We start from the raw sequence: 16,226 nt of genomic DNA on the forward strand, positions 1-16,226 counted from the left end.
TCTGAAGCCTGTAGTGCACTGTGGGTAACTACAGCAACAACAAATCTCAAACCCTGCCCAAGCCCTGACTACATTAATTCAAACACCTACACTAAAAGCCGAGCAAAAGGAAAGTTATACCCACCTCACTGTAACTAGTAAAAATGTCTTTCAAAAAAGCAAAGGACAAATAAAGACTTTTGCAGATAAACAAAACTGGAAAGGATGCATTTCCATCACATCTACACTAAAAGAAATGTTAAAGGAGGCTCTTTAGGCCGAAGGACTATGACACCAGACAGCAAGATATGCATCTGCACAGTAGAAGAAAAAACACTGGAATAAATGAAAATAAAATAAATTTTACTTTATTTTTTCTTATTCTTAATTGCTCTAAAACATAACTGTGTGATTAAAAATAGTATGAAAGAGTTGTATGTCTATAGTATGTGTAAGAATAAAATGTCAGACTTCTCTGGTGGTGCAGTGGTTAAGAATCCACCTGCCAATGCAGGGGACACTGGTTTGAGCCCTAGTCTGGGAAGATCCCACATGCCGCAGAGCAACTAAGTCTGCATGCTACAAGTACTGAGCCTGCACTCTAGATCCCGTGAGCCACAACTACTGAGCCCGCACACCACAACTATTGAAGTCTGCGTGCCTAGAGCCCATGCTCTACAACAAGAGAAGCCACCGCAATGAGAAGCCCACACACCGCAATGAAGAGTAGCCCCTGCTCGCCACAACTAGAGAAAGCCCGCACGCAACAAAGACCCCACACAGCCATAAATAAATAAATAAATAAATAAATATTTCAAAAAAGAATAAAATGTATACCAATCATAATACAAAGGATGGGAGGAAGGAATTCAGAATTTACTGTTATAAATTCCTTACACTATATGTGAAGTGATATATTATTTGAGGGTAGAATGATTAATTAAAGATGTATATTGTAGACCATGGGGCAACCACTAAACTTTTTTTATCTACTAAGTTGACCTAATTGACACTGAAAGAACATTTTACCCAACAACAGCAAATACATATTCTTTCAAATACACATGAAACAGTTACCAAAATAGATTATATTCGGGACCATAAGACAAATTTACACAAGTTTAAGAGAATAGAAAGAATACAAAATGTGTTTTCAATAATATAATTAGACTAATTATCAATTACAAAAAGCTATTTGGAAAAATCCCATGAATACTTGGAAATTAAACAGCACCCTTCTAAATAACCCATGCATCAAAGATGAAATATTAATATACACTCAATTTTGAACTGAGTGAAAATGAAAATACAACATATCAAATTTTCTGGGGTGCAGCTAAAGTAACGCTTATAGGAAAATGTTTGGCACTTCATGCCTATATTAGAAAAAACAATAAAGAGTCAAATAGTAATTTATGCTTCCACAGTAAGAAATTAGATAAACAAGAGCAAACTAAACTAAAATCAAGCAATAAGATCAGCAATAGTAAAGATAAGATCAGAACCCAAGGCAGTACGGCATTATGCAAACGATAAACACATCAATCAGTGGAGAGCCCAGAACAGACCCATACTGTCAAATGATTTTTTTTTTTAAGAATAAAGGGAAGTCAATGGATAAAGAATGGTCTTTTTCAAGAAATGCTGCTTGAAAATTTTGACATCCATATATATAATCATGTACCTCAATTCATATCTTACACTTTATGCAAAAATTAACTTACAATGTGTTGTGTCCTTAAATGTAAACCATAAAATTATCAACCATCTAGAAAAAATTATGATAAAAAAGCTTTATGACCTTGGGTTAGGAGATAATTTTTAAATACAACACTGAGGGGAAGAGATGAAGATGGTGAAGTAGTAGGACGTGCAGTTTACATCTTCCCACAAATACATCAAAAATACATCTACATGTGGAATGATTCTCACAGAATACCTACCGAACGCTGGCAGAAGACCTCAGATTTCTAAAAGGGTAAGAAAAATTCCACATAATTGGGTAGGACAAAAGAATAATGAAAAAAAGAAAGAGAAAAGAATTGAGATGGAACCTGCATCACCGAAAGGGAGCTGTGAAAGAGGAAAGGTTCCCGCACTTGGGGAAGTGCCCTCACCAGCAGGGAGATCAGCCACGACAGAGGAGGAGATTTGGAGCCTCGGAGGAGAGCACAGCAACCGGTTTGTGGCAGCCAGAACAGAGAGAAACCTGCACAGACAGTCAGTGCCACTGCCCTGCACTCCCCAGCATGAGAGGCACGTTCACTGGTGTGGGCAGGGGCTGGGTGCTGAGCTTGGGCTTCAGAGATCAGACCTGGGGAGAGAACTGGGGTTGGCTGCATGGAGACAGCCCGAAGTTGGCTGGAGTCTGGTGTGACCACAACTGAGGGTGTATGTGGAGGAAGCCCTGGCCCAGCTTAGAGGTCAGACATCATTGTTTTGGGGGGTGGACAAGAGGAGGGACCCGCCATTGCAACTTTTTTCCCTGCACATGCTCTCAGGCAACAAGACATGACCTACAGGAGCTCCAGGAGCTGTCGCGAGCTGTCATTGTTGTGGGCTGTGGGAGCGCATGCAAGCAGCCACCACCACCCTCCCAGGTTCCAGGAGCAGTTGCAAGCCACCTCCACTGCCATCACAGTTTCCGGGGGCACAAGAGCTGCCACCACAACCTAGAGCCCCAGGAACAGGGAACACCTGCCAAGTCTGCACACACCCTATCAAAGGGATAACAGCTAGCACACACTGAGGAAAGAGATGGCAGGCATCCTTCCTAAAAAACGGCCCTTACACCAAAAATATTAAACCCACACAAGCTACACAGGGAAGCTCCAAAATGCATACAGCCCTCTAAGACCACAGTAGACAATTGTTTCTCCTAAACTCACAGAGTAAGAAAAATACAAGTAAAATGAAGAAGCAGAGGAACTGCTCCCAGTTAAATGGCCAAGAGAATTCCCCTGAAAGAACAAATAATGAAAGACACCAATTTCAAAAAGGAGATACTGAAAATACTGAAAGAATTAAGAAAGGCTATCAACAGAAATGCAGAGTACTGTAAAAAGAAACTAGAAACTACCAAGCTGAGCCAAGAAAAATTAGAAAACTCATTTGCTGAGACAAAGGCTGAGCTAAAGGCAAAGAATAACGGAATGAATATTGCAGAAGAACAAATAAGTGATATGGAAGACAGAATAAAGGAAATCACCCAATTAGAACATCAGATAGAAAGTCAAATGGAAAAAAATGAAAGCAATATAAGAGACCTATGGGATAATATAAAGAAACCTATGGGATAATATAAATGTGCCAGTTTTCACATATTAGGGCTCCCAGAAGGGGAAGAAGGAGAAAAGGGGATTGAAAATGTATTTGAAGAAATTATGGCTGAAAACTTCCCAAAACTAAAGAAGGAAACAGAAATCGAGGTACAGGAAGCACAGAGGCTCCCAGACAAGATAAACCCAAACAGACCTACACTAAGACATATTATAATAAAAATTGCAAAAGTTAAAGAGAGTATTCTAAAGGCAGCAAGAGAAAAACAAAGTTAATTATAAGGGAACCCCCATAAGGCTATCAGCTTTTTTTTCTACAGAAATATTGCAGGCCAGAAGGGAGTGGCAAGATATATTCAAAATCCTAAAAGGGAAAAATACACAACCTATAATACTCTACCTAGCAAGATTATCATGTAGAATAGAAGGAGAAAAATAATTTCTCAGACAAGCAAAAACTAAAAGAATACATCAATACTAAACCTGTCCTAAAGGAAATATTGAAAAGTTTTCTTTAAACAGAAAAGAAGCAAGAATCTACAGGAAAGAGAAAAACACAATTGGGAAGTAAATCACTTAAATAAGTATACAAATTTTAAAAAAACATATGAAACATTTTTGTGAAAACAATGATAACTACAATGAACAGCAAAAAGATAAACATGAAGATGTAAAAGAGGACATCAAAATCATAAAATGTGGGGGAGGAGAGTAGGAAAACGTAGATTCTGGTTTTTTTAGAATGTGTTTGAGCCTATATGACTATCAGTATAAAGCAATTAGGTATAGGAAGGGGTTAACATACTTGAAAAACAGGATAACCACAATTCAAAAACATACAACAGATTCATAAAAACCAAAAAAGAAAACACAAGCATAAGATAAAAAGTAATCATCAAACCACAAAAATAAAAATAAAAAGAAACAAAGAAGAAACAGAATCAACTGGAAAACAAGGTTTAAAATGGCAATAAATACATACCTACCAATAATTACCTTAAATGACAATGGACTAAATGCTCCAATCAAAAGATATAGAGTGGCAGATTGGATAAAAAAACAAGAGCCTACAATATGCTGCCTATAAGAGACCCACTTTAGAGCAAAGGACACACATAGATGAAAAGTGAGGGGATGGAAAAAGATATTCCATGTAAATGGAAATGATAAGAAAGTGGGGGTCACAATACTCATAACAGAGAAAATAGACTTTAAAGCAAAGACCATAAAGAAAAATAAAGAAGGACATTGTATAATGATAAAAGGATCAATCAAGGAGAGGATTTTACACTCATCAACATATATGCACCTAATATAGGAGCACCCAATTACATAAAACAAATACTACCAGATATAAAGGGAGAAATTGACAGGAATACAGTAATAGTATTCCTTTAACAACGCACTCACATCAACGGACAGATCTTCTAGACAGAAAATCAATAAGGCAACAGAGATACTAAATGATACAACAGAACAGCTAGACTTAACTGAAATTTTCAGACATAACATCCAAAAAAACCAGAACACACATTCTTCTCAAGTGCACATAGAACATTTTCTAGGATTGACCACATAGTAGGGCACAAACCAAGCCTGAACAAATTTAAGAGTATAGAAATAATCTCAAGCATCTTTTCTGATCACAACATAAAACTAAAAATCAACCACAGAAAAAGAAATGAGAAAAAAAAATGATTACATTGAGACTAAACAACATGCTACTAAAAAATCAATGGGTCAATGATGAAATCAAAGAAGAAATTAAAAGTACCTTGAGACAAATGACAATGAAAACACAACCATACAAAAATCTATGGCATGCTGCAAAAGCAGTTCTTGGAAGTTCATAGTGATATAGGCCTTCCTCAAAAAAATAAGAAAAATTTCAAATAAACAACATAACCTACCACTTAAAAGAATTAGAAAAAGAACAAATCAAACCTAAAGTCAGTAGAAGGAAGGAAATAATAAAGATCAGAGAGGAAATAAATAAAATAGAGATTAAAAAACAATAGAAAAAAATCAATGAAACCAGAAGCTCGTTCTTTGAAAGGGTAAACAAAATTGACCATCCTCTGGCCAGGCTCACCAAGAATAAAGGTGAGAGAACCCAAATAAGCAAAATAAGAAATAAAAAAGGGGACATGACAGCCAATACTGCAGAAATACAAAAAAACCACAAGGGAACACTACAAACAATTATATGCCAATGAATTTGACAACCTAGAAGATATAAACAAGTTTCTAGAAACATGCAGCCCACCAAAACTGAATCAAGAAGAAATAGATAAGCTGAATTAACCAATCATTAGAATTAAATATAATCCATAATAAAGCAAACAAACAAAACCAAAAAAAAAAACCAAAAACTCCCTACAAACAAAAGCCCAGGACCAGGACCAGATGGCCTCACAGGAGAATTCTACCAAACATACAAAGAATTTATACTGATCCTTCTCAAACTCTTCCAAAAGACTGAAGAGGCAGGAACACTCCCAGACATTCTATACATCCACCATCACCCTGTTACCAAAACCAGGTAAAGACACCACCTAAAAGGAGAATTACAGGCCAATATCTTTTTTTTTTTTTTTTTTGCCAGGGAAGCCCCTGGCCAATATCTTTGATGAATAAAGATTTAAAAATTCTCAACAAAATATTAGCAAACTGGTCTTCCCTGGTGGTACAGTGGTTGAGAGTCCACCTGCTGATGTAGGGGACGCGGGTTCATGCCCCAGTCCAGGAGGATCGCACATGCCACGGAGTGGCTGGGCCCGTGAGCCATGGCTGCTGAGCCTGCGCATCTGGAGCCTGTGCTCCGCAACGGGAGAGGCCACAACAGTGAGAGGCCCGCGTACCGCAAAAAATAAATAAATAAAAATTTAAAAAAAATTAGCAAACCGAATCCAACAACACATAACAAAGATCATACACCATGACCAAGTGGGATTCATCTCAATTTCACATGCATGGTTCAACATATGCAAATCAATCAATGTGATACACCACATAAATGAAAGAAAAGACAAAAACCACAAGATCATCTAAATAGATGCAATAAAAGCATTTGACAAAATTCATTATCCATTCATGATAAAAACTCTTACCAAAGTGGGTATGGAAGGCACACATCTCAACATAATAAAAGCTATTTATAACAAACCCACAGCCAATATAATACTCAACAGTGAAAAGCTCTAAGCTTTTCCTGCTAAAATCTGGAACAAGACAAGGATGTCCACTCTCACCTCTTCTATTCAACATAGTATTGGAAGTCCTAGCCACAGCAATCAGACAAGAAAAAGAAATAAAACGTATCCAAATTGGAAGGGAAGAGGTAAAATTGTCTTTACATGCAGGTGACATGATACTATATACAGAAAACCTTAAAGACTCTACACATAAACTACTAGAACTGATAAATGAATTCAGCAAGGTAGCAGGAAAAAAGATTAACATATAGAAATCAGTTGCATTTCTTTACACTAACAATGAAATATCAGAAAGGGAATGTAAAAAAAAAAAAATAACTTTCAAAATTGCACCCCCAAAATTAAAATACTTAGAAATAAACCTGACCAACAAGGTGAAAGACTTATATGCTGAGAACTATAAAACACTAATAAACAAAACTGAAGGTGATTCAAAGAAATGGAAAGATATCTCACGTTCTTGGATTAGAAGAATTAATATTGTTAACATGGCCATACTACCCAAAGCAATCTGCAGATTTAATGTGATTCCCATCAAATTACCCATGACATTTTTCACAGAACTAGAACAAACAATCCTAAAATTTATATGGAACCAAAAAATACCCAGAATTTCCAAAGCAATCCTGAAGAAAAAGAACAAAGCAGAGGCATAACTCCCAGATGTCAGACAATACTACAAAGCTACAGTAATCATAACAGTGTGGTACTGGCACAATAACAGATATATGGGTTAATGGAACAGAATAGGCAGCCCAAATATAAACCCAAACAATTAATCTTTGGCAGAGGAGGCAAGGACATACAATGGAAAATAGACAATCTCTTCAACAGTGGTGTTGGGAAAGTTGGACAGCTGCATGTGAATCAATGAAGTTAGAACACATTCTCACACCATACACAAAAATAAACTCAAAATGGCTTAAACATTTAAACATAAGACATGACACCATAAAACTCCTAGAAGACATCACAGGCAAAACATTCTCTGACATAAATCATACCAATGTTTTCTTGGGTCAGTCTCCCAAGGCAATAGAAATAAAAACAAAAATAAGCAAATGGGACCTAATCAAACTTACAAGCTTTTGAACAGCAAAGGAAACCATAAACAAAACAAAAAGGCAGCCTACAGAATGGGAGAAAATATTTGCAAATGATGTGACCAACAAGGGCTTAATTTCCAAAATATATTTACAAACAGCTTATACAACTCAAAAACAAAAAAACAAACTACCCAATCCAAAAATGGGCAGAAGACCTAAATAGACATTTCTCCAAAGAAGACATATAGATGGCCAATAGACACATGAAAAGATGCTCACCATCACTAATTATTAGAGAAATGCAAACCAAAACTACAATGAGGTACCACCTCATACTGGTTAGAATGGCCATCATGAAAAATTCTACAAATAACAAATGCTGGAGAGGGTGTGGAGAAAAGGGAACCCTCCTACACTGTTAGTGGGAATGTAAGTTGTTGCAGCCACTGTGGAGAACAGTATGGAGGTTCCTCAGAAAACTAAAAATAGAGCTACCATTATGATCCAGCAATCCCACTCCTGGGCACATATCCAGACAAAACTATAATTTAAAAAGATGCATGCTCCCCTATGTTCATAGCAGAACTGTTTACAATTGCCAAGACATGGAAACAACATAAATATCTATCGACAGATGAAGGGATAAAGAAGATGTGGTACATGTATACAATGCAATTCTACTCAGCCATAAAAAAGAATAAAATAATGCCACTGCATCAACATGGATGCAACTAGAGACTATCATACTAAGTAAGTCAGAAAGAGAAAGACAAATACCTTTTGATATCACTTATATGTGGAATCTAAAATATGACACAAATGAACTTATCTATGAAACAGAAACAGACTCAAGGACATAGAGAACAGATTTGTGGTTGCCAAGGGGGAAGGATTTGGGGGGAGGGATAGAGTGGGAGGTTTGGGTTAGCAGATGTAAGCTATTATATATAGAATGGGTAAATAAGGTCCTACTGTATAACACAGGGAACTATATTCAATATGCTGGAAAAGAGTATTTTTTTAAATGTGTATATAACTGAATCACTTGGCTGTACAGAAGAAATTAACACAACACTGTAAAACCATTATTATTCAATAAATAAATATTGAAAGCACAACTTATAAAAGAAAATATAAATTTTACTATCTGCCCGTGAAAGACATTGTTAAGAGAATGAAAAAAACAAGTGCAGACTAGACAACAATATCTGTAAAACATATACAGTTCTAACACGACTTGTATCCAGAAAATATAAGAAATCAATTAAAAATGGTCAAAAAAAACCCCCTAAACTGAAACTTTATCAAAGAAGGTATGTGTACATTTTTGCTCACAAAGTAAGACTTTGTTACATTAGAAAGATTTTGAGAAATTCTTGAGACAGGGGTGTTCATGATGTGGAAAGACAGTATCAAAATTGGTAGTGGTGCACTGTTTTCATAAATAAAGCTAGTAGGTTCTAGGATGATGGGAAGCATGCCACTGTTCAACAACCATCATTCTGAGGATCTGTTAGATAATAAAACAGCTCCTAGAGGTTTCCAGTACACACAGCCATGGAGTCCCCAAGAAGAAACAGCTGATCAGATTCTGAGAGGACAGCAAGGAGAAGGATGAGAGGCAGCAGTTCTCTTGTCAGCTCTGACTCTTCCGACAAAAATTCTGGTAATGAAATTGGCCCCAAACCAAGAGGTTTACTACCAATTCCAAGATCAAATGATTTAGAAGTCACCTGCTAGAGAAATGGTTGCCAGATGTGCAGCTGATCTGAAAACTTTACTCTGAAATTGTTTTGTAGTCTTTCCTTATTTATGCCTATCTCAAAACATAAAACATATGCCTACATACTAGTCATCTCACTCAAATCATTTCCATTCATTTGACAATATTAACTGTTACCTACTATATACCAGGCAGAACATTTTAAATCACTAGTACCAAGGAAGAGAAATCGGGCATAAATGACACCTAGATTTGAATTAACCTTAAAGATCATGTGCAAAACTGAGTAAGCCCCGTGTTTAGGATATAGCTTTGTAAATCCTACCAGTTAATGTTTCATGGGGTTGGTTATGAGTTAGGACCTAGGCGGGTGCTTCTTAAGGTTTAGTGTGCATGTGAATTCATTCAGATCTTATTAACGTGCAGATTCTGTTGCAGTAATTCTGAGGTCGGGTCCAAAATTTTGCATTTCTAAACGGTTCCAAGCTGATGCAGATACTGCTGGTCTGTGGAACACACTTGGAATTTTAAGAGCCTAGAATACTGAGTGCTTCTCAGTACTGAGTAAATTCAGAGTAACTTTATGTAGTCCCACACGTGACCAAAGAAGATGCTGCTACTGCAGGTCTTGGGGCAAGACCAGGCTGCAATAAGTGCAAAAATCATTTGTAGCTTTAAACACATAGTTTTAATCTCAAGGTTCTTACTTTGTGTCATCACATTTAAAAAAAATCTTAGTCTAGAAAATTTACTTTAGGAAGTAATAATATCAATAAATTTTAGCAAAATTCCTTTAAAAACTAAAAATAAACATCATATACAAATAAACCCATACTGAGGTTCAGATAAGTAATATATTTGAAAATTCATTTAGAAACAATATTACATTGGAAGATCATGTTAACAAACTCTCCATAATTTTACCTTAGCAAGTAACACCTAATATTTTAAAGAGTGTTATCTACTTGTCCAAAAATTATTAAACTTTATGTGAATGAGGTATTATAAATGAAATCTCTCCTCAATTTCTGGCCACCACCAAGTTGAGAAATGAGGTTATTTTTTCAGGGATAATTTATTCATTGATTTTATTTGTATTCTTTCTACTTCAGAATGTAAAATAGCAACCTATCATAACTGAGATTAGAATTGCCATTTCTTTATCATAATGCTCACTCAGGCAATGAAAGAAAAACAAAAGAGTTGCCTAGTTCTATTTGATTTGTTTCTTCTGCTCATAATGATACCTTGTAGTTTTCTAAATTATTATTGGAACAGAATTTTATTTTTCACTTTAAATGAATTTTTTTCTTCTTTTTCCTAAACCTGTTTATTTCTAAAACTATTTATATTTTATCTTTAAAACTGATTTTTCTCATCACCTTATAATTTTTTACTTTATATATGTGTATATATATACAAACACATACACACAAATATAGAATATTTTTAAATAAAATTAATTTTATTTGAAGAAACAGGTATATATTCAAAGAAGAAAAAAATGCTTAACTAGAAATAAGTTCTCCTATTCACTTCACAGGGTTTTTTTGTCAAGGTCTCTTGTTTATTAATAGCGTATTTAGTATGTATAAGCAGGGCCAGTGAACACACTATGTGAGTTTTATAGAAGCATAACTTTAAAATTCTCTCTCTCTTATCTTAGCTTGTTTAACAATACTGTGATCTTGAACCTCTAATTTAGTCTTTAAATATGTAAGGAATATATATAAATGCATTCTCCATTAACTATCTATTACTTTTATATTAAAGCTAAAGCAAATATAAAGGTGTGAGGTAAAATTCATGTTTTATGGCAAGACAAGAAAAATTTAAACATAAAATTTAAACATTTTTCTCTGCCCTTTGGCCTCTTCTCTCCCCTCTACTGTGCACTGTATATCTGCATTATGCATGGACAAAACCTCCCCCGTTGCCAGAAATATCTGCTCATAAAGAGCAACACTCTCCTAGCAATAATAAGACAATTCCTTAAAAGATAACGTTCCTTTTTGATCTTGTAAGGGGTCACATGACACACTTGAAGACCTGTACTTGAAGACCTGACTCAAAGAACTTATATAATCATGTTTTGACTTCTAATGGGTGAAACAGTTCTCAAAGCTTTCTGAGATGCTATTCCCAGGTTATAATTTGGCTCAAACATAAATTTTCCATTACTTTCTTAGATAGTTTTCCATCAACAAAGGAAACAATGAAACTTATTACATAATTATTAATATGTAATTATTAATATGTAATATTATAGAATTATTCAATTTAATCTCATGCAATTTGAAAATATATTTGCATATCTAATTTGTAGCATTAAAATATAACATCACTACTCTAGGAGTTAATTCAAGAAGCAGATCATTTACAAATATATTAAGCTGTAAAGACCATAAAACTATGTAAAATAAAATGGATAAATGAGAAGTTTCACTTTTTTTTTTTTTTTTGACTTATGTTAAGCATGAACCAGCATTTGGAGATGTTTGTTTGGATTACACTGAATACAGTGTAGTTATTATTTCATCAGTGTGTTCTTTTCATTGCATACTTTATAGCATTGCATATATAGCCTGCGAGCATTTCCATAATGATTGCATCAAAAAAATTACTCTTAGGTAAATATACACAAACCACTTTTATCCTTCAAGAATAGTGGTATTTTAATAAACTTTCTTTTCAAAAAATATTTGCAATTTCCAAGCCTCTCTGAATTCTCTATACTTTCAATCAGGTAAATGAAATCTATCCTTATTTTGAACTCAACTGTTTAAAAATAATAGAGTAAAATTTCACCCTTTATTCATTAGTTATAATTTGCATATAGTTATTTTAGGGCATTCTGACATTCAGCTGATATTACTGAATGCCTATTTCATTTCATCTGCAGTATTCATTGCACATAACCTTATACATTGTTAGCATCAATAAATTATATAATAGTAATACATTTTTTCAATTTAATAAATAGTTCCTAGTCTAAAAGGCTGAGCTAAGTAATATTGGCAATTGTTTTAACGCTGGATCTCTCAGAACTGGCAATATGTTAATGTACATTATGACTTCTCAAGAGGAAGATTTTCCAGGATTTCCCAAGGTTTTCTGATCATGGAACTTATTGTTTGTACAGTATGTCTCAAAACTATTGTGCTGTGGTACATAATTTGTTATTGGGGGGGGGGTTTGACATAAAGTACTGTGTAAGAAATAACGGCAAAGTATATAGATTTTTAAGTGGTCACTCGCCTTAATAAATACTTATTTAACTGAGTACATACCCATTAAAAGGACAATACAGCACTTTTACAACACATATAAAATGTGATTAATAAAATAACTTATTTCCATAAAATTTGAGATTTTAGAGAGCCCATCTGACTATAACTTATTTAGCACAACTTAGGAAATGTTTTGTGGTAGAGACATGTTAGTATAAGTCTGTTAGATCTAGGGTTTAGATCACTCCTAGAGGATTGTTTACAATCCTTGGCACACATTTTAAGAGAGAAGCAAACAGTTATTTGTTGAAAACAGAGGAACTGAGATGGTAAATGGGCCACATATTTGATGACCAGAGGTACTGAGATTAATGTGAGGAAAGGAGAAAACAGACTTTTTACTTTACAATGTGTAAGCTAACTGTTCAAAAGTATAAAAGACTTCTTGGGAAAGAATGGATTTCTCTGTTAATGAAGGTACTAAAACATGGATAAATTTATTACTTCTTTCTTAGACTCCTAAAGAGAATACAAGGGTCAAATGAAATGTTACAAAAATATATTTTCAAACTTTACATTCTATGATTCTATAGTCCAGGAATAAAAAAGCAAGCTTTCTATTTTGTAATATGTGGACTGTTCACATATTCTAAGTAGACAGAAATAAAATTAGTTCATATAATAGCCAAATTTATCCCATTTTATCTTATTTAATCAACATGTAAATTCTGAAGAGATAATAAACATCAAAATCCTACTAAACCCAATGGCTTTGGGGTCTTGTCCAAATGAAATCATTCCCTCCTCCTTTGATTCTACTTGACCTTTTATGAAAGAAAAACCATCACCAGATTGTTAGGTTTGAAATTGCTATAGAAAATTAGTATAATTTTGAAACAATAGATGGATGGGAAACATTATAATTATCTCAAATGACTAGGCCAAGACAGACATTTTAATAAATGATGTTGGGACAATAGGGAAGCCATTTAGAAAAACTTGAAATCAGATCCTATAAGGTAACACACAGCTACACAAATTCTAAGAGAAATAAATGACTGAATTCCTTGATTACCTGAATGTATGGGAAAGCTTTCAGACTATAAATCAAAATGCAGAAGCAATAAATGAATAAAGTAATAAATGTGACTACAAATTTAAAAGTATATACTTTTACACTGCTAAAAATACCTCAAAGTCAAATATAAACAAAAAACCTGGGAGAAAATGTTTGCAAAATATATCAGACAAAAGACAAAATCCATTATATATAAAAATCAAGGATTTTTTTTTAATTGAGAAAATAAGGAGTCCAGTTTCTAGTCAAAATGGAGTAAGAAGGATCAGAATATCCTCTCATTTGAAACAACTATGACAAAACATACGATACAATGACACTCAAGTTACTGGACAACAGACAGTGAAGGACAGCCCTCCCTAAAAGACTGGAAACAACTTAAGTGAGCCTGACAATTGTCCCAGGTGACATCCTGGAGAAAGTTTCTGGGGAAGAGTGAAGGAAAGAGAGCCTAGGCAAATACAATTGTCTCTCTGGTTGAAGAATGGAGCTGGGATCTAAGGAAACCTAGACAGCTTCACAGAGTAATTTTATAAGACAGAGTGCTGGAGAGGGAGAGCTGCACGTACCAGCAAGGAGAGGATGTCACAGATCTGAAGAGGGTCCCTATCAATATTCAGTTGAATACGGATTGCTCATTTGTATGAGGAAACTAAGGTCTTAGAAAGAATCACCTAAAAAGATTATAAGAAAAAGGGAACAGAGTTCATACAGGGCTTAGAAAAATTCCTGTTCTCACCAGCTTGAGTGAAAAAAAACAACTTGTAATTAATGGGGCCACAGCTAGAATAGTCAGAGTCTTGACTCAGTAGTAGGGAAAGATTATTAGTCCAAACACAGTTCTAGTTTCACCTAACAAAAAGTAAGACCCAAATGATCAAACTCTTTCCAAGTAATCTGATCATGTTCCAGATAAAACGGTAAAGGATATTTATAGAAAACAAAATTGCCCTTACACATAAAAAGATAAAATTCACAATGTCCAGAATCTAATTAAAAAATCACCAGGAATGCAAAAAAGTATGACACAAATTACAAAATGAAAATATATCCCTAAATGAGGAAGAAAAATCCATTAAAACTGACCCAAGCTTTGCGCAGTGGCAGTATCGTAGCCAATGAGGTTTATCCGAGGCGCGATTATTGCTAATTGAAAACTGACCCAGAAAATGGTAGAATTAGTACTCGTTGAAAGTTATTATACATTCAAAAAGCTAGAGGAAAGACTGAACATGTTAAGGAGAGACATGGATAATATAAAAAACTCTCAAATCAAACATCTTGATATGAAAACAAAATGTCACAGATAAAAAAATACACTGGATGAGATTATTGATTGGTTAGACATTTACAGATAAGATTAGAGAACTTAAAGATGTAGCAATAGAAACACTCCAAAATGAAACACAGAAAAAAAGATGTCTGAAAACTATGGCCTCTGGGCTAAATCCAAACATGCCCACTTGTTTCCATATTGTTTATGACTATTTTACCAGTGTAAGAGTTGAGCAGTTAGTGATAAGGACTATAGGCCCACAAAGTCAAAAATATTTACTATCTGGCTCTTTACAGAAAAGTTTACAAACCCTTGTTCTAGCCAATGCAATAAGCATATATGATAATGAAAATAATGATGGGTATGATGATGGAGGTAGTAGCAGTATATTATTTGCTTAGGAAGAAATTAAATTTGTATTCACAGAAAACATAATAATTTATAGAAAATTTCACTGAATCTACTAAGAAGCTACCATAAGTGAACACATGAGTTTAGCAAAATTATTGGATAAAATATATAAAATTTAACTGCATATCTATAAACTGGCGATCAACAATCAGAAATTAAAATTATAAAAACAATACCATGTACACTTGCATTAATAATACAAAATATTTAGGAATAAAGCTGACAAAAATATGGTCAATAGCTATACACTGAAAACCACAAAACTTTGCTGAGAGGAACTAAAGAAGCCTTAAATGGCAGGGGGGAACTGACTACAAAGGGCCACAAGTGATTTTTTAGAGTAATGGAAATATTCTATTTCTGGATTATAGTGTTGGTTGCATGGCTATGTCAGAACTCATCACATTTGTACACTTTAAAAGGGTGAATTTTATCACATTTATAACTTAATAAGTTTGTCACAAACAAATCCTATTTCTTTTAAAGTGCGAAAGACATGAATAATTAAAAATAAAAAATAAAATTAAACATGAATGATGTAAACTTATGGTAAGGGATACAAAAATTAAAACTATAGTGCAATGCAATTCCTCACCCATCAGATCAGCCAAAATTTAAAAATTAGGCTAAATTGGGAGATTGGGATTGACAAATACACACTAGTATATATAAAATAGATAACTAATAAGAACCTAGTGTATAGCACAGGGAAATCGACTCTATACTCTGTAATGGCTTATACAGGAAAAGAAACTTAAAAAAAGAAAAAAAAAAGAGTGGATATATATATATATATGTATAACTGATTCATTTTGTTGAAACTAACACAACATTGTAAATCAACTATACTCCAATAAAAATTTTAAAAAAACGCTATAGGAAAACTGAGGCTCTCATACATCACTGATGGGAAGGCAATCATGAACAAATTTGGCAATAACTAACAAAACTATATGCTGTTTATTCTTCCTCATTGAAATTCCATTTCTA

This window comes from Stenella coeruleoalba (assembly GCF_951394435.1).
Source record: "Stenella coeruleoalba genome assembly, chromosome: 2".
Lineage (NCBI taxonomy): Eukaryota > Metazoa > Chordata > Mammalia > Artiodactyla > Delphinidae > Stenella > Stenella coeruleoalba.